Below are 20,109 nucleotides of genomic sequence, written 5' to 3' on the forward strand. Positions count from 1 at the left end.
TTCTATTGCTTGACTTCATCTTTTAGCTGATAACTTGTACTTTTTGAATGAGAGATATTTTAAATATTTGGACAATTTTAGACCCATTCAGAGCCTTAAAGTGAACTTCAAATATTGCACAAGAGTAATCATGGATTGTTAACAAGTTGAAGCATACAGTTGATTTAGTAAGTGCTGGGAGGGGATGTGAGGACAGGATGGAAAAAATGGCATTAAAATATGCCTTTTCTATTTGAAAAGTAAAATAACTCTCTTCTTATAATAACTTCAAAACTGAAATGCAATACATTTTCTTGCCCAACAGTGGTATGCAGAAAATAGAATTTATTTTTTGCACACACAAAACTCCCTGGTCAGGGTGGGAGTTGGAGGGGTGGGGGGCAGGGGCAAAGGAATGGTGTCATGAGATTTTTCAGGTTTATCTGAATGGGTCATGGGTTTCAAAAGGTTGAAAAGCACTGCAGTAGTGTGATGGATTCATTTTTGAAGAAAAGTGAGAAAAGAAAACCATTAAGTCCAACTGTCACTCTTCCAACTGAATATTGAAACCACTTGGGAAAAAAAATTCAAGTGAGTTTTACAGTCATAAGCAACTCTGGTGTTTTTGAGGTTTGCCTGTGAATCGCCATTTAGCTGTACCACATGCTTCCTAGAGATGTGATTGCCATATTTTAAAACTTTCAAAAGTGTTAAGTTGCCTGCTACATGGGACTAATTTATTAAAAGTTTTCTGTTCATTTTGATTAGGGGATTCATGTGTCGCATTATGGCTTAGTGGACAGAAGATTCAGGAGATGGGATTTCATTCTACTTTCACGATGACATGGTGTATGAACTGAAATAGGTTACTTAGTATTTTATCTTTTAGTCTTTGTATGTCATATATTGGATGCGAGGGTGCTTTGGCTCACAGTCGTCATCCATGGACTGCCAAGATTCATTTGACTGACCGATTTGGCCAACCAGGTAAGTGTCTTCCTCCTTTGTCCTTCTTTTATTGAAGATGAATAAGGACATGTAATCCAAGGTGATGCAGTTACTCACTGTAGTAATAAGCAGCGACAGGAGTAATCATGGGGTAGTCTTACCCCGGATCAGTCCTTAACATAGAAAGGAAACTGATTAAGAAGACTAGACCATTAAGTGTAGTAATAAAAGTAGTAGATCTAGAGAAAAGAAAGTAGATTTAAAGTTCTGGGTCTCCCAGTACTGTGTACTTGGTCAGGATGGTTTCAACTCTCTATAAGGCTCAGTTTCCTTGTTTGTGACATTGAGATCATAATAGCTACCTGATAAAACTGTTTTGAGAACTAAAGGAAATAATATTTTTAAGCAGTAAACACTGTGCCTGGCATTTTGCTCTAAAGATGATGGGAACCACTACAAATTTTAAGTAAAAGAGTGATACAATTAGATCTATGTTTTAGAAACTGTCAAGGATGAGTTGGAGGCATGTGAAACTGGAATGCAAGAGGTTTGAAGCAGGGAGACAGGTGAAAAAGTAATAATACTTGCTGAAAAATTACACAACCTGAAATAAAGCAGAAGGATGGTGAGGATGAGACCTGCTTGAGTGACAAGAGAGTCAATTTCTTGAAGATAAGGCCCGTGTCTTATCCATTTTTGTGTCCCAGTACCTAGTGCAATGCCTGGCACAGAGTTGGCGCTGAGAAGATATTTCTTAGTCACAGAATTGTCTCAATTTAATTGAATGTCACCAAAAGTGGTAGCAAGGTGAGAGATTTTGTAATTCTAACTGATACCTTTTGCTCATTCTTCCTCCTTTTGTCCACCTCCTATTGGGAGATCGAGGTATTCTGCCTTCATTTCTTTAGGAAAAGGATAACATTGGAGAAAATTAAAATGGGGTAGAATTCATAACTTTTGATTTTGTGAAAAACCTAGGCTTTCTCAGAAGAATACATGATGAATCAGATTCAATATCTCCAACACAGAGATGAACAAAAATTCCCTATCCTGAAGGGGGAAGAGACTCAGAGGGGACATAATGAGACCTGGTGGGTTCCTGTGGTAGTGGGGGTGGGAGAAGATTGATGAAACTCTGGATTTTGAGGGCAGGAGAGCAGAGGACATCTGTGCTTCTGTCCCTGGATAGTGTCTGCAGTGGGGTAGGGAGGAGGTGAGCTCCAGAATCCCTGCCACCAGCCTGACGAGGAAGCCTAATTGTCATCTTTGTGGCACAAGCTTCATGGAGTTCTTTATGTATGACACTGTATGGCACTGCAGGTGGTTCTAGGGCCTAAGTGCACAGCAGAGTTTTCCACAGCTCAGAGCAGTGCCCCACAGCAGAAAATTTCCCATGCACAGCCATGACTCAGAGGAGAATCAGGGTTTTAAAGAAGCCTTCACTGATGATGGGAACAAGCAGGATGGGGTGGGAGGGTGAAGTGCTGGCCTGCCAGTGACCAACGACCCACATCTAGAAGGGAACAAGGGCGTGTGAGTGAATGACAGCATTAGATACCCACTGATAAGCATCAGATGCTCTCTACAATCCATCGCTGATACCTTGTATTAAGTGTTCTTTGTACCTATGGCCCCCAGATTAAGTCTTTGCCATCCAGTAGCATGGGGACTTGCAATATAAATTGAATTCAGTTGTAGAAAAATAAAGAAAAGAAAAATTTAAAAAAAACGTCTGAGATACCTCATTTTGTCAACTGAGATTTAAACTCCCTCTACCAATAAGTTTTTTGGATACATTTATAGACTTAGAGTAGACACTGATTTTAAGTTGTTTCATGTACACTTCCTATCCTTCGCCAGCTTAAACACACCTGAGGTGTAGCTTCAATTTGAGAACCCAAATTTCAAAAGGGTATAGACAAATTTGGGCCTCATTAAGATGGAAGGAGAAAAAAAAATCATGCAATATGATAAATAGTAGTAGAATCTGATATCCTTAGCTAGGGCTCTGGCAGTTTTCTAATATTCAAAGAATATATTGAAGACCAAATGCTGAATTATGGCTAATTGTTATATAGCACTTACTATCTTCCAGGCACTCTTCCAAGCATGCCATGTAGGTCTTTTGATTCTAAGAACAATTCAGAGCAATATGTACTGCTATTATCCCCATTTACCAGGCAAAGAAATGGAAGTGTAGAGAGGTTAATTAATTTGCCCAAATTCGTAAAGCTGATGAATGGCAGAACCAGGATTCAAACTCAGACTTGCTCCAGGGTTCAAGTTCCTACTTTGTTCTCTTTCAGCTTCTGAGTTAGTGTACTCAAGAACTTCTTTAGCGTTAGAACCATTCAGAAAAGGAATGCTGATCGCAGAAGCAGCGATTTCACCAAGAGTGAGTTAGGCAGGTTTTGGTGGCCTCTTTGCGTGGATGGTCTGGGGAGATTCAAGATTCTGACAGAGATGGACATTAGGTGGAATGAGCTCTGAGGACTTCGACTCTGAACTTCCATGAGCTTATGATTCCCCTGACATTTCATTTGTTAGTAAATTTTTGAAAATTTGGTTTGTAATGAATTTTATATCCCTTGAGTGGCATGGAAAACTTGCTCAAGATAGTTATTGCAATATAAGTCTAGCTCAGGTTACATTGCATTCATTGTATGTACATCGTCATGGTTAGAATCCTACCGAAAAAATAACAGGCTTTTCTATTCTTTTATGTTTTGGTTTTATTTCATAACTTCAACTCCTGGTTGTTAATTCTGTTGGCTGAATTTCCTCACATGTTTTGGAGTTTGGTTTGCCTGCTCATCTTGGATGGTATCCCACCCAAACCACTCTCTGCTGTCTGTACTCACTCCTATCTATCTATCTAACATCCTGGGGATTGTCATGGGTGATCCAATCTTCTATCCCATTGTGATATAGGGAATGTCATAAAACCTATCCCTTAGGTATGTCAAGGGTTTATAGCACTTTCTGAATTGCATTCAGAAAGTTGGATGTATATAATGAAATGTGCCTAGAACCAAATTTACACATACACTGAGTTTTTCAACATGCAGCTATCATAAAAATCAAGAGAAGATTGATAGTACTTTCCTTTAAACTGAACTTTATTTATCAAAAGCAGTTTACTAATTTGGGGAAATCATATTACAGTCAGTCACTCTACTCAGACTTTTGAGTTGCTAATACGGCCCTCCCCTCATAAGTCTGTACTGGGAGCTGTCTTACTCATGTTGATGTTACATAGAGTTACAAATATCTAACAACCCCATACATCTTCTAGTGTGATTGTGACCATGCACTTACATATTGAAATTATAAATTCCTTTCCTTTATATTACAGTTAGAGCATGATACTGATTTTTAAATATCCCTGTGTAAGTAGGTTAATTTATGATGAATTTCATTCAGGGTAATCTGGGGTTGTTACAAAATATTTATTATAAAATGGAGGTTTGGAGATTTATAGAGCTTTCATTTTGTCTTAAGTTTTCATAACCTCCAAAACCTCAAAGTGAAACCAAGCCCAAATCCTCCCAGTAGTAAAACCATGGGCTTTCTTGAATCTTGACTCAGGTTTACTAAAAGAATTTATGACACTTCACAAAAGTTGGTGGGAGCGAGGGTTTCTGTGGGGCACAGTGTGAAGCAAATATCAGGTTTAGGAGAAACCATTATAATTAAATTTTACTTTTTCAGAATATTTTCGGAAACTTTCTATTTACATGGGTGTATTCCAAAGGACAAATTAAATGAGTAACAAGTGCTGTGTCAAGACTGCTGCGTTGATACACATTTCCACCAGAGCTTTTAACATATTTTGTTCTTCTCTAATTCTTTTATCTAGATGATTTAATATCAGAGGACAAATCTAGCCTCAAGATAGATAAAATTAGAGAAATAAGTCCCTCTGTTTTAAAATGCAACATTGCTTTGGGTCTAAGGGGCATCAATTTGGTAGAAGTTCTTTTTTGCCTTTACTCTGCTTCCCTCTTTGGAATATCTTTTCTCTCTTTATCACCACATTTTCAAATTCTATCTTATACATCTGAAAGAATAAAAGGACAAAAATATCTTATTCAAACAAGTGTATCAAAACATAATAAGTGAAAATTCATCTTGCCAGATAATAAAATATATAATAAAGTTATAGTAAATAAAAATGTAATAATGATACAAGAATAGATAATGATGTAAGAGATAATCCAGAAACAGACTCCGGTACATGAAAAAAATCATTACAATACAAATTACATCAGAAATCAGTAGAGAAATATTACTAAATAAAAGGGGATTAGACAATAGATAAAACTTTGGTGGAAAATGGTATTCTTACTATATATTATGTATTAAATAAATTTAACAGAATTAGAAACTTAAAAAAATATTTAAAAAGTAGCAGAAAATATAGATGATTAGTGCTGTGATCTCAAAGTGAGAAATAGCTCTATAAGGAAAGGTAGTAAACAAAACCAGTGCAGGAAGTCACAAAGGAATAGATTGGCAGAATTAAGTACTTTAAATTTTGTTTTCAGTAATAGTAGCAGTAATAACCGATCCTTATTAGTGCTTATGATACGCTAGAGCAGTGGTCTCCAGACGTTTTGAATGTGTGTCCCCAAAATAGGTACACAGCTGCCGCTTACAGCTGTCTGTGTTGTGAACTATGCAAGGGCACAGCAAACGAGAGAATGCCATTCACACTGTCGGCATGTTCATTATTTTGAAAAAATTTTGGATGTTTAACATAACTATTTAGGCTTCAAAGGTAGGCTATTTGTATATTTATTATGAAAATCCTGACCAATCAAGTAAAGTGTCTTTTCATGACAGGTTATATAGATGTTACTTTACTTTGACTTATGAAGAAGGAACAAGTTCAACAAACAAAAATTTTGTCTCTGTTACAAAAAACTATGCTTCTAACACTGGAAGTTATTTTTCAAATTATGTGGCCATCAGAAAATATCTTAAAAGAAAAAAGAAAAATCTCCTATTGGTGAATTTTAGCTAAATTTTATGTTTCATTTTGCAATTCATAGCACTGCCATTTGTTTATTTTATTAGAATGATATTGCGGCATTTACAATTTAACAATACTTTCACATGACGCGAATCACTACATAATGAGTAATATTCATTGACTGTTACACATAATGATCTTATAATTTGTATCCTAACAATTATTTACTGGATGTTATGAAAATTTTGCCATAAAGTTTAATTGCTGTTAAAATCAAATGGCTCATTAAATACATATAATTATAAACTATGACATATTCTAAGAGGAATAATCTGAACTGTTACATTATTTCTTGCCAGATATTCTTTAATTTACCAAGATAAAAAAAAAAAAAACAGAAAATGAGAATCTACTGAAGAAGAAAACAAAAGAAAGTTATTTGGATCATTGAATGCCGGGGTGAAAAAAGGAGGTGAAATGAAATAACTGGTTTTAGCAGAATCTCATGTAGATGCTTCATAGAGGAAGCACATCAGGTGAATTTAACCTCTACCTCTGTCAGTGAAAAGGGCTGAATTCCTAAAGAAACCAAAAAATTAAGAGAAAACAACATGAAGAATCTATTAAACAAAATATACTTTCTTGATCTATTTACATGTCTTTGTAATTTGAATACTGAATAGCTGAAGCCTCTTGTGGAAATTATTCATCTCAAGTTAGACAGAGCTACCTTCCACAAGAAGGTACAAATAAGAAGTTCTCAGAAACTTCTTACAGAGAAATTCTGCCAAATGTTAAAAAAAGATCACTATGTCTATTTACTTTTTTTTCCTTTAACCCCAAAGCATTCCTTTAAAAAAAAAAATTGCAAACTCCTTGAAGATGGGGTAAAAAAACAACTGATGAAACAACTAAAGAAAGAGAAGGGGGGCAAATATTAGCAGATTTTATTACCCAATCTTGGTAAAACAAAAATAAAGTGAAATGTACCACAAATATTTTAAATGTTCAAAATTGAAATCTGATTTGAATAAATGTATAAATATTGATGTTACAGAAAATAAACTATTTGAAAATGGGAAAAATATCGGCATGCTATTAGTGAACAAATACTATAAATAATGCAGTTTTTAGTAGGCAATTTAGCATTCTGAGAATATTATCAAATTTAATGAGAAGATAATGGGAATTTCTTCATTTGGTAGAAAACATAGCAAAATTTGACATTGTGACAGAACACTTATGCATAATACAAACATCAACATTAACTAATAACATTGCACATTATTTAGGGGGTAATATGCAAGACAAAATAATTGAGATTATAGCAGATGGGATGAATGAAATAGCAAGGTCATCAATGCTAATTATTATTAAATTGTTTTAGATAAAACCAGTACTGAGCTAGTAAATTGAATCCCTTAAAAAAAAAAGCTCTGATTTGTGGTATTTGCCAATTTCTGTGATGTAAACACTCACAATAAGGTTGATTTCAAGCTATCAAGGGCTTAATAACTGACTTGGAAAATTCTTGAATATTTAACATTTGGCTTTCACCTGAGAGTCAAGCTGGACCCTGCACACCACATACACACACAGCCTAAGCCATGGAGACAAAAGACAACCGTTGTTAGATTTGTGAGTTTCAAAAATGCAACTATTGTATTTCTACGTTTGACTATTTTTGGTGATTTTGCCCAGCAGACGATGCAACTAAAGAAGGATTGCACATATTTTTAGTAGATTACTTACAAAGATAAAACTTGGAAAAATAATTTGGGGGCTGTGGCTACAACAATAGCATAGATGTGCATGGTAGACAATAAATTGCAACAGATGATGCTTGCACATGATAAGATATTCTATATTCTGTTTTCCTGTGCATTTTTAAACTTAGAGGAAATGAGCTAGCAAAAATATTTTTAACAACACTGAATAGTTTTTTTATATTACCCACAAATTATGCAACTACTTTTTAGCCTCAATAAAAATTGAAGAGTTTTGAAAACACATTTACCAAATATAAATATTTAGCCACTGTTGAGTTTGTGATAGGAAATACAGTTGGTAACATCATGTTACTCAAAGCTAAAGTAGAGGCGGGATAAAAACTCTTAGAACTTTTTGATGACATTAATAAAGATATAATTCTACAATAGAAGTCAAATGTGAACTTGAGAAAAATCAACTTTTCTATGTCTATGTTAATATTATCATGATATTTTAAAAAATATTAATGTTATGAGCAAGATGTTAAAGGAACAAAAATTCAAAGGACGTGTTTTAAAAAAAGAAATTGTGATTTTTATGAAAAATATATTATTGTTGCTAAAGAAATTGCAATCTCTTGACATTGATGTGAACCTCTCTGTGCAGTAAAAAACTGAAATTAAGAAGACCAATTTTGACTTTTCTATATCAGATGAGATAATATTATCTTTAAAAAAAAAGTTTATGATACTTAAAGAATATCATACCTGTTTGGTGTTCTAGATAACATGTTGTTTGAAGAAATATGAAGAATATAAAATTTTGCACATACATAAAAAGTTACAAATGGTGTTGACTGATGAATACAATAGAGAATGTGATATTGATGGGTCATGAATATTTGAGTAATTAAGATCTTTAAGCTGTTTTCTAAAATCTAGCTTGATTTCTTCTAAAATATTGCAATATATTTGCAAAATAAATTACTGGACACATTTCCAAATACTCTACTAGTTCTAAGGTTATATGAAACATCAACAATTTCAGTTGTCAATGGAGAATGTAAGGTATCAAAATTATGGTCTATCATGTCTCAATCAAACCAGCAAGTAAATCTGGTGATTTCTGTGGAACCTGAGATACAGGAGCAAGTAAGCATTGAAAGCATCATAGAGAACCTCATTTTCATAAAATAACTATTAAAAAACAATATTCTGACTTGGATGTTTGTAATTATTTTGATTAAAAATTTGCATTTTTTATTGTTTTATGCACAATAATCTGATATTTCTAATGTATACAGAATGCTTTTGAACTTGATATAGAAATAAATAATATACTAGTATAAAAATCTTTTACTTGAGGAAGGGGCAACATTTCTACTTTGCCCATTGTGTTGGCTAGCAGTATCCCTTATTATGTATATTTATTTATTTAAAGTTATAGGCTATATACATAAAGCATATACAAATATATACATTTAAAATGATGTGATAAAGATTAAAAATAGAAATTATTGTATTTTATTTATTTTCGTGTATTTATTTTTATATTATTAGTAGTATGTGTTTTATTTATACTCTAAAATGGTTATAAACAATAGTTTATTAACAGCACTATGATTTAATATGCTTCACTAAAATATTGGTTTAACTATTTTTGGGAAAATGCTCAAAGAACTGTTTCTTAAGTTTATTTCAGTATTGATTTTTAATGGGTGTCACAGCTGAAAATGTTCCCTCAGAAAGCTTTTAAGTAAGAAACTTTGTTGTAAACATCTACCATTAAGCTTATGGAAAAATTTAAAGTACTGGATGAGGGTCACATGAATTTTACTATTTGAGAAATATTGTAGAGATTTGTCTTTACGTATTAATGCTTCTGTAGACCATCTTGCCAATCACTGTGACTTCATGCTACCATTAACTATCAAGGTAAATTGAACACATTGCATTGAAATCTATGTCTAAGTCAAATAATCTTCTGGCTCAGTTTAATTGTTACGGCCAGTCTCTTGGCAGATCTGATGAGCTTTGAATGTAGCCAACAAGGAAGTCATCTGAGAAGAAGTGTCTGCTCTGTTATCTTTTTGTTCACTTAGGTTTGCATAGACAATAATGTATTCAATGCAGATTGTTTTGCAGAAAGCTTTCTTGACACTTGCCATATTGGAGGGATGGTTTGAATAAAGTTGGATATTGCACTCCATACGTCTGTATTTTGGGTATATGGAAACTGAAACACATTGAAAAGGAAGGGAGGAGGGACAGCAGCACCCCCATGCCTCCATGCTTCAGGGCCCACAGGCTTTTCTCAGGTACCCCTGTACCACATGGGCCTGTGGCTATTTGATATGTGGTTCAAGAGAAGGCCCCAAGGTTAATGTCTATATTAAGTATTGGTAAATTTCTATATTTTTAAAAGATTAAATGAATGTAAAAGAATCTTTTTTTTTTTATCCCCCAGTGAGCCACATTTTATACCCCCTGAAGTGTTTTCTTTGCCCCATACAAGACAATTGGAAATTCCCCCAAACTAGGAAGAACATTAGGACGCTGGGCTACTTAAAAGATGACAAATGTTCAGTATGACTATACATTGTGTGTTTTAACACTGAATATGTTAACAAAAAAAATCAACAGATTGTACAATTTGAAAATTAAAAATTTTAGAATGCTTTTTGCATATAAAAATGTAATGCTTATAGGAAAAGCTGAGAGTTTTGCAACAAATATGACAGAAAATGGATAAGCAGCCTATTTTCCTACACTTAACAAACTTAGTACATAAAAACTTGTTATAAACAAATTTTAAAAACTTCTGAGAAATAAAAAATGTCACAAGGAATGAACAAATGATTCAAAGAACTACAAATGACCAGAAAACATAAGAAAAAGGAAACAAAAAAAAACTCACAAATAATCAGAGAAGTTCAAAATAAAGCAATAGTAAGGTTGTCATCATTCCTCTATCAAATTATCTGTGGTGAACTCTCTCCAAAGGTAGTCACCCATAATTTCTTCCATTCCTGTCTAGGAATGCTGCGCCTCCCATCACGAGGTAGCATTTATTTCTCCTTCTTTTGGAATCTGGGTTGCTCTTGTGACTTGCTTTGAACCACAGAATGGGGTAGAAGTGGTGTGTGCTAGTTCGTGGACTAGACCTTAAAAAGCCTGGCAGCTGATCCTTTCCCTCTTGTTGATCCCAGCCGCCATGCTGATATGACGTCTAGGACAACCTGCTGGACAAAGGAGCTGTGTGGAGGAGAATTGGACCCAGCTCATCAGCATCTCCAAAGCTTCAGAAATGTGAGTGAGGCCATCTTGGACTTTCAAGCCTAACCCAAACTCCAGCTGAATGCAGTCATAAGTCACCTCCATGGATTCCACATGAGCCTAACAGCCCAGCCAACCCATAGGCTCCTGAGAAATAATAAGTTATTGCTTTTTGAAACACTGAACTTTGGGGTGCTTTATTGTGCATCAGTAGAAAATTGATATATTATCAAAGATTTAAAAATTTATACTGTTCAACCTTGCTGAATGTACAGGGAGATGAGCATTTTCAGATGCTGCTGGTATACATATAAATTAATAAAGCCTTCTCAAAAGCAACATGACAAAAAAGATCAAGAGTATAATCTTAGTCCAGGTAATAATAACATAATCAATGATTAATGAGGATGTTTACTACAATGTTATTTCCACGGCAAGTTAAAAATTTATTATTGAAATGTCCAAAAATAGAATTAGGGTTGGTCAGATGGATTATTGTTTATCTATTTGATAGATTATTTCAATGATGTGATAAAATCTTTATAATAAAATACTGAGTGAATAAAGCAGTTTATTGAATAAGATGGGATTGATAGATTCAAATATAAAGCAACTTTAATCTTTCACAGGACTGACATTTTCAAATAAACTCCATGAACTACTTCCTCTCTCCAAGATGAACTTGTGAGCAAATTCTTTAGTTTGTCTAGTCATTTGAGGATATTAACAAGTTCTAGTCCAGGCTGATAACAAAACCTCAATTTTTTGTCTAATGTAATCTCCTCTCTTGGTTCAGCTTGGGAAACCTGTGATGGGGACAAGGAAATTGGTTGGTTTCATCACAATTTTCCCACTTTGCTTTTCTCTTCCTCCTTCCTCCCTTCCTTGGCTGCCTCTGTTTCCTACTGGGTTGAAGGGAGGTAGTGAAGAAAGGAAAGGGTTAGAAAAGATCACTGAGATCATCTCTTTGATTGTGGAAAATGTTCAAATTCTGATTTTCAAGGGGTGTATATGAGTGTTCTTTAAAACCATCTCCCTGCTGCCACCCAATGTCTCTACCCCTTTCTTTCTGCTGATCTTCCTCCTACTCTTTCACTCACAAGGTGATTCCTTCACTGCCTGGTTTCTTACCAGTGTTTCCTCAACCTTGACCCTGGCAGTCCATCCCTACTTTAGAGCTTCAGTGATCCCTTTCGACATGATTGAAGTCATGGTACACGTAGCCCAGAGAAAAATTCAGCTATTTATATCAGTCAGCATTCCACCAGAGAAACAGAGCCAGTAACACACACACACACACACACACACACACACACACACCAACATATGGAGTTTAATTGCAAAGAATTGGCTTACACAACTGTGGAGGTTGGCTAGGCAAGTACGAAATCTGTAGGGCAGGCAGCAAGCTGGAAATTCTTAGGCAGAAGCTGATGCTGCAGTCCCACAAGTTTTGAATTCTTCCTTCTCAGAGAAACCTCAGTTTTGCTCTTAAGGCCATTCCACTATATGGATAAACCCCACTCAGAAGATTAAGGATAATCTCCCCTACTTAAAGTCACCTAATTGTAGATGTTAATCACATCTACAAAATACCTTCACAGGAACACTTCGATTAGTGTTTGATTGAGCATCTGGTGACTGTAGCCTAGTCAATTTGACACATAAAACTAACCAGCAAAGCATCTCTGTCCCACTGAACTCTTCAAGTACAAGTACTTCTCAAATAAACCTTCTTTTTCTTTTTTTCTGCTGGCACTCACTGCTTTAATCATTCCCTTCTTTCCAGAGTTTTCCACGTGTGAATCAAACCTATCTCCAGAGGACTCTGGCCAAATTCTTCAAGTGTTTTCCTTGAATCCTCTTACCTGAATCATGGTGAGAATGAAGCACACCTCCCACAGATCAGTGCATCGGTCCCAGACAACTCTCTCTCTAAAGCAGGATTTCTCAATCTCAGCACTTTTGACATTTGGCTCCTGGTAATTCTCTGCTGGGGAGGGGGAGGGAGCGATCCTGTTCCTTGTAGGATGCATAGCAGCATTCCTGGCCTCTACCAACTAGATGCTAGTAGCACCCCCCCACACACACACACACACAACCCCCACAGTTGTGACAACCAGAAATGTCTCCAGATATGGTCAAATATCCCTGGGGGCAAAATCACCTCCAGTTGAGTCACTGACTTAAAGGCTTCATTTCTACAAATCTCTCTACTTCCTAGTGACTTCCTTACCTCCTCTTTTTGGGGGATGAATGTGGGCTGTGGGCTAATGCTGGAAGAAGAGCACCCCAAATGCAAACCCTGCACAGATGGTCTAGTACCTTGCTTTAGAATGTGGGAACCCTTGCACCCTGTAAGACCTCATCCAACCCCGAGGTAGGAAGAGTTGTATTTAACACCTGCTCTGCATAAAATAATAAAAAATACAGAATGATGGAAGAGAGAAGAAAGCATATCATGATGTTAATAGGGACTAAGATGACAAAAACAATGTAGTATATCTCAATTGTTATATTGATTACATATTGAAATGTACATATGTACAAATAAATGTACATATTGGGTTAAATGAAATGTATTATTAAAATTAATTCTATCCATGTCTTTTTACTTTTTTAAATGGGGCTACTAGGACATTCAAACATGTATATGAGGTTTGCATTATTTTTCTATTGGATAGCCCTGTTCTAAGCATTCTTTTTTATGGACGATTTCTTTCCTAGTCAATATTTTCCAGTTCTAAACCAGCCAGGGCTTATTTGAAATAATAACAGCAGCAAAAATAAGCATTTCTTCATGTTTAACATGTGCCAGTCCCTGTCCTTAGCACCTGACATGGATTATTTAATTTAATCCACACAATAGAATTATTGTGATGTAGCTATTATTTTTATCCCCATTTGAATGACAAAGAAACTGAGATTCAGAGGGTTTGAGTTACTTGCCCGAGGCTACCAAGTGGTATGTAACAGAGACAGAATTCAACTCAGATCCATCTGACCCCAAGCATAAGCTCTTCTCTTCTTCCCTGTACTTCTTCCCTTCTTACACAATGTATGGAGCAAGAAATGGAACTCTTTATTTTCAAAGACATTTCTGTACATTAATACAATGAGTGTGTTATTAAAGTCTATATTGAGTGAAGCAAATCATTAGAAAAAATAATGACAGAATCAATCCCATATGGAATGTGTAAATCAATAGAAGTTTAAGATTCAAAGCCATTCAGTAAACTTGCGACAATCTTCCTCAGCTTGGCATCTGATCAATGGGTAGTCTTTCTAGTAGTTTCTGATAATAATTCAAGAAGGCTGATCACATGGCTAAGGAAACTCTCTAAAATTGATTGGCAACATCTAGATCAGAAGCAAATCAAGAAAAAGCAACAATTTCATAACTCTGTGAAGTCACTCTATGTCATGTCTTACCGGCTTCCTGGACCAACCTAGGTCATAGATAGTCTAGTAATGGTAGGGAGGGTGGTTTATAGACAATTCTGTTCACCAGAAGATCTGTTAATCCATAATGAAAATGACACTTTTAAAAATGTAAGCAGATGTATCACTAGGTTTTGTTTCAATGCCTGGCAGAGGAGCCAGGAAGCTTAACATCACTAACTCACTCATTCTAACTGTTCTCTCATCAATTTCTCAGCGTTGGTTGAACACATCTCCAGGTTGGGCCTCAAAATCAGCAAGATACAGAGCAGCAGGGACAGCTGACAATAACCAACAGCTTGATTGATAAGCCCTAATAGATGAACAGAATGTGTTTTCCATCATCCGTGAAATAATCTAACAAAAAAACAAATATGGAGGTAGGTACTTAAGGGCAGGAGGCAGAATATCAGAAGTCCTGGCTGAAATCATAGTGGTGCACCTCATGGCATCTGTGGTGGTTAGATTCATGTGTCAACTTGGCCATGTGACGGTGCCCAGGTGTCTGGTCATGCAGGCACTGGCCTAACCGTTACTGCAAGAACATTTATGACTGGTTAATAAACCAGAAGGCTGGTTTATTAAATCATCAGTCAATTGATTGCACCTGTGACTGATTACATCGATGAAGAGCATGTCTTCCACAATGAGAGAATGTAATCAGCTGAATTTAATACAATCAGTTGAAGACTTTTAAGGGAGAAAGAGAGAGAACCTTCACTTCTTGTTCAGCTAGCCAGTGTTTCCCGAGGAATTCATCGAACACTTTCATTGGAGTTACCAGTTCACTACCTGCCCTACAGAATTTGGACTTATGCATCCTGCCCTATGGAATTTGGACTCATGCATCCCCACAGTTGCATGAGATACTTTCATAAAATCTTATATTTACACATATCTCTTGTTGGTTCTGTTTCCCCAGAGAACACTAAGTAATACAGCATCTAAATCTGTAAGCCTCTTTATCAACTGGGCTGGAGTGGGTTTCTTAAGATCAATACTATCATTTCTTTTTATCAGTTCCACATTGAACATTTCTCAAGATAATACTATCATTTCTTTTTACCAATTCCACATTGAACACTTCTGGTTAATAACAACATAAATAAAAATCAATGTTCTGCCTGTTTGTCCATCACCAATAACCAACTTGTGTTGATTAATGCCAAGCTATCCACAACCTCACTGGTGGTCTCCAGAGAGATAGGGGAATGATCCCGTGGCTTAAGATCAAGTCTCCTGTAGGTTTTGGCACAAACTGGACCTTTTCCTTCAGTGGTATCATCAAGGGCATTTACACATGGATGACAGAAGTTAATCAGTTGGTACTTCCAAGTTGGTTGTCTGACCTCTTCACAATGTTTGCTGTTTCCAACATTACAACCCCAGACTTCTCAGATTCTGAGTTTATAGTCAAGACTAAAGAAAATTTCACTTACTTTGCTTTTGGAGTCCTCAGTCCACATATACCCGATACCATTACCAATCTTAAAATGGACCCAATCTCTTAAAAGTCAACACAAGTCAATTCTAAGAATCCTTAAAAACTCACAAACTGAGTCATGAAGAGGCCTTGTTACAGTAAAGGATGACTGGCAAGGCAAAATTTTTGGAGACCTACCCAGCAAGGTTGTGGGTGGGGGTGGGAAATGATAGTAGCTGCATCACATAAGCATTTTTGCAGCTTATCTGTAGGTGCTTCTTGGAAGTTGCTGCCTGATGAATTTTATGAGCTATTTTTTTTTCATCAAGTCCTTAGGAAAACCAGATTTCAGTTGCCACTTAAAGTTCCCAGAGCTTAAATGTGCCAACACCTATATTTTCCTAACTCATTCAGAATCTCATCCAATATAAAATGCAAGGGACTTGTATCTAATGACAGTTTTTTCCACCTGGGAAATACTAGCTTCAATTTGCTTGAAATGTTCAAGATGAGAGGGAACAAAGCCTTCCTTTTGATAGCAGAAACTGAGGGAAATGTGACTCTTCCTTTTCTAGCCAGTGGTAAAAAGCTTCAGCACCACTTTAGCCTTAGAACCAAATTAAAACCATCAGCTCAGCCTGACTGTGATGTGGCCATAACATTTCACCACATTAAATGTGTGATAACTATGCACTGGCAGGTTATGTGATCTGACAGGGTTCTCTGTAACCATAGAGCTGTCGTGTCTGAATTGTTTCCTTAATCCCAGCATGCTGATGTCCATCATGAGCTCTTATTTTAATCTAAATTTACCAAGACAGTAAAAATCTATGTAGTGATGAAAGAATCCAAAGCAGTGGAAACAAATATTTATTGAGAACTTACTATGTGCTTATGGCAGACAGGACCGAAGGTGACTCCCAATGATTTTCTGCTTGCAATCTCCTTCCATGAGTGTGTGTAAGACCTGGGACCTTTTTTTAAATCAAGGTTACATAAAATGACAAAAATGTTAGGATGTTGTTCCCATGAGTCTGTTATTTTATATTAGACTTTATCTTAATAGAGATACTCCTTTCTGGCTTGGTGAAATAGGTAGCCATATTGAGGAAGCCCACATGACAAGATTCTGTGGATGGCTTCTAGAAGTTGAAGACAGCTTCCAGCTGACAGCCAGCAAAATGTCAGGGCCCACCATCATAGCCACAAGGAAATAAATTCTTCCAACAACCCAAATGAGCTTAGAAGATTCTTCCCCAGTCAAGCTTCCAGATAAAGATGCAGCCCAGGCTTTGGAGAATCTAAGATGGCAGCATAGAGAGGAATGGAAGCCAAGTAGTCCCCCTGGAACAACCAAAAAAAAAAAAAAAAACAGAAACAACTAGCAAATAATCCAGAATAACTGCAGGGGACAAACACGAGTGTCCACTCATCATACACCAACCTGAATTGGGAGGAATGCCTGAGATGACAGCATAAAATCTGTAAGTGAAAACTGTGGCTCCTGACCTCCAGAAGATGGAGGTTAGGAGAGACAGGGCAAAAAAAAACACCTCTGTGAAAAATACTAGATAAAAGCCAGAAAGTCACCCAGAACACCAGTTCCAGTGATGCACCAGCCAGACAAGGTCTGCTAAATTCACAGGGTCCATGCACTTGGTGAAACTGGGAGTCTGCATTCTGAAATGAGTGAATACACCTTCTGGGTATCTGGCAGCCACACTGAGGTGTGGAGAAACCATGGGTTGGCATTTGGAGTTGGACTAGTTCTTTTTAAAAACCCAAAAGTGGCTGCAGATATGGCAGTGAGAACTGCACAAGGAAGTGCTGCAGGAACAGCGTCTCCACAACCTGTGAGTACACCTCAGTATCTGGCGTGGACGATAGCCTTTCACGCACCCGCTGCTAATTGTCTTGGAACTAGGAAGGCAGAGGTTAGCCAAAAGGGGAAAAACACCACAACCCTTACAGCCATCTTCCCTGCAGGCTGGGAATGCTCCTGCCCGGCGCTGGCACCACAGCCCAGAGCTGTGCCAAAAAACCCAGTGCAATGGGAAGTGTTTGCAGCAACGCGCACACACGCCACAATATCTGGTGTGGACAATAGCCTTTAGCACACCCGCAGCTAATTGTCCCAGAGCTAAGAAGGCAGAGTGGTGCAAAAAGGGGGAAATTGACATGCCCCATTCAGCCATCCTTTCACCAGTCTGGGAATGCGCCTACACGGCCCAGCAGCCCAGAACTTCCCTTGAGGGTCGGCTTGCACTTGTGACGTAGCACAGCCTTCCCTCATCAGAGACCCTAGAAGGGCACAGCTTGGAAGAGGGACCCACTCAGAAATCTCACGGACCATACACCAATACCAAGGACTTGTGGGTCAGCAGCAGAGACAATCTGTGGTGGGACCGAACTGAAGGTTTAGACTCTTGGAACAGCCTTAAATCTCCAGGAACACCTGGGAGGTTTGATTGTTAAAGCCGCCCTCGCTCCCTAACTGCTCAGACACACACCCCACATGCAGGGTGGACAGCACCAACTACACACGCAAAACTGGTGCACCAATTGGACCCCACAAGAATCAGACTCCCACACACCACAAAGACAAAGTTGGTGACAAATGGCTTGAGGGATTAGGTGGCTCACAGATGCCACCTGCTGGCTAGTTAGACAAAGTGTACACCACCAAGCTGTAGATATGACAAATTAGAGATTAGTCTTTGAATAATCCTACATATCCTAAAAGAACTCTTTCAAGTAAAGCAAATGCCAAAAGGCCAAAAACAACAGAATATTTTAAAGCATATGAAAAAAACAGATGATATGGATAACCCAAACCCAAACACCCAAATCAAAAGATCAGAGGAGACGCAGTACTTGGAGCAATTAATCAAAGAACTAAAGATAAACAATGAGACCATGGCTCAGGATATAAAGGACATGAAGAAGATCATGGCACAGGATATGAAAGACATGAAGAAGAGCCTAGATGAGCATAAAGAAGAAATTGCAAGAGTAAATAAAAAAATAGATGATCTTATGGAAATAAAAGAAACTGTTGACCAAATTGAAAAGATTCTGGATACTGAGAGTACAAGACTAGAGGAAGCTGAACAATGAATCAGTGACCTGGAGTACAACAAAATGGAAAATGAAAGAACAAAAGAAAGAATGGGGAAAAAAATCAAAAAAATCAAAATGGACCTTAGGGATATGATAGATAACATAAAACGTCCAAATATAAAACTCATTGGTATCCCAGAAGGGGAAGAGAAGGGTAAAGGTCTAGAAAGAGTATTCAAAGAAATTTTTAGGGAAAACTTCCCAAACCTTCTACACAACATAAATACACAAAGCATAAATGCCCAGTGAACTCCAAATAGAATAAATTAAATAAACCCATTCCAAGACATATTCTGATCAGACTGTCAAATACTGAAGAGAAGGAGAAAGTTCTGAAAGCAGTAAGAGAAAAGCAATTCACCACATACAAAGGAAAAAACATAAGACTAAATAGCGACTACTCAGCAGCCACCATGGAGGAAAGAAGGCAGTGGCATGACATATTTAAAATTCTGAGAGAGAAAAATTGCCAATCAAGAATTTTTTATTCAGCAAAGCTCTCCTTCAAATTTGAGGGAGAGCTTAAATTTTTCACAAACAGATGCTGAGAGATTTTGCTAGTAAGAGGCCCACTCTACTTGAGATACTAAAGCGATCCCTATTGACAGAAAAACAGAGAAATGAGAGAGGGATATGGAGAAAGGTTCCATAATATTTGATGAAGATGCATTTTTTACCCATATAGTGGCCACTGAATATACATTTGGCTTTATTATCATCATAGTCATCATAAGACACAACCTTATATTAAATTATTTTTAATTCCATATTTCAGAAAGGAATAAACAGACATGGCAGAATGGTGACATTATGAAGGAGAAAACATACTTGGTATCACATCCTATTCCATGCTACCATTTATTTTACTCTATTTCAAATGTATAAGTCAGGTTTATGGTATGGCATTTTTTCTGAAACACTAGAAGTCAGAAGATGAAGATACTTGCCTCACTTTTCTGACTTGCTGACTGTAAATGTGGTCATCTCACTTAACTTGTAAGATGATTCTTAGTTTCCTAATTGATAAAACAGGAATTAGACTAAGAAGAATTAAAAACTATTAAATTTAAGTTTGAAAATATAGACTCTTTTAAAAATCCAAAGGAATACTCATACTTTTCGAGAACATTGAAAAATGTGTCTTCTCAATTATGTTTTATTGGTTGGTGTAGATTAGATGCCATTGTCTGGAGATAGGCATGGGAGATATAAAGCAAAGGCATATAGGGAGCAGTGTT

General features: G+C 36.7%; 1 long non-coding RNA gene across 4 annotated transcripts in view; it reads left to right on the plus strand.

The window, feature by feature from the left end:
• The first annotated feature begins 647 nt into the window (after nt 1-647).
• Nucleotides 648-20,109, plus strand: part of LOC119541860 — a 39,040-nt gene continuing 19,578 nt past the window's right edge. Inside the window, exons 1-4 of one of the 4 annotated variants that reach the window (XR_005218367.1) lie at nt 648-966; nt 10,821-10,920; nt 12,677-13,267; nt 14,546-14,708. This is a non-coding gene — a long non-coding RNA (uncharacterized LOC119541860). Of the gene's footprint in view, nt 967-10,820; nt 10,921-12,676; nt 13,268-14,545; nt 14,901-20,109 lie in introns of those variants that run through there. The other 3 variants (XR_005218366.1, XR_005218369.1, XR_005218368.1) reach the window with 3 other exon arrangements.

Source organism: Choloepus didactylus, chromosome 1, assembly GCF_015220235.1.
Source record: "Choloepus didactylus isolate mChoDid1 chromosome 1, mChoDid1.pri, whole genome shotgun sequence".
NCBI classification, from domain to species: Eukaryota; Metazoa; Chordata; class Mammalia; order Pilosa; family Megalonychidae; genus Choloepus; species Choloepus didactylus.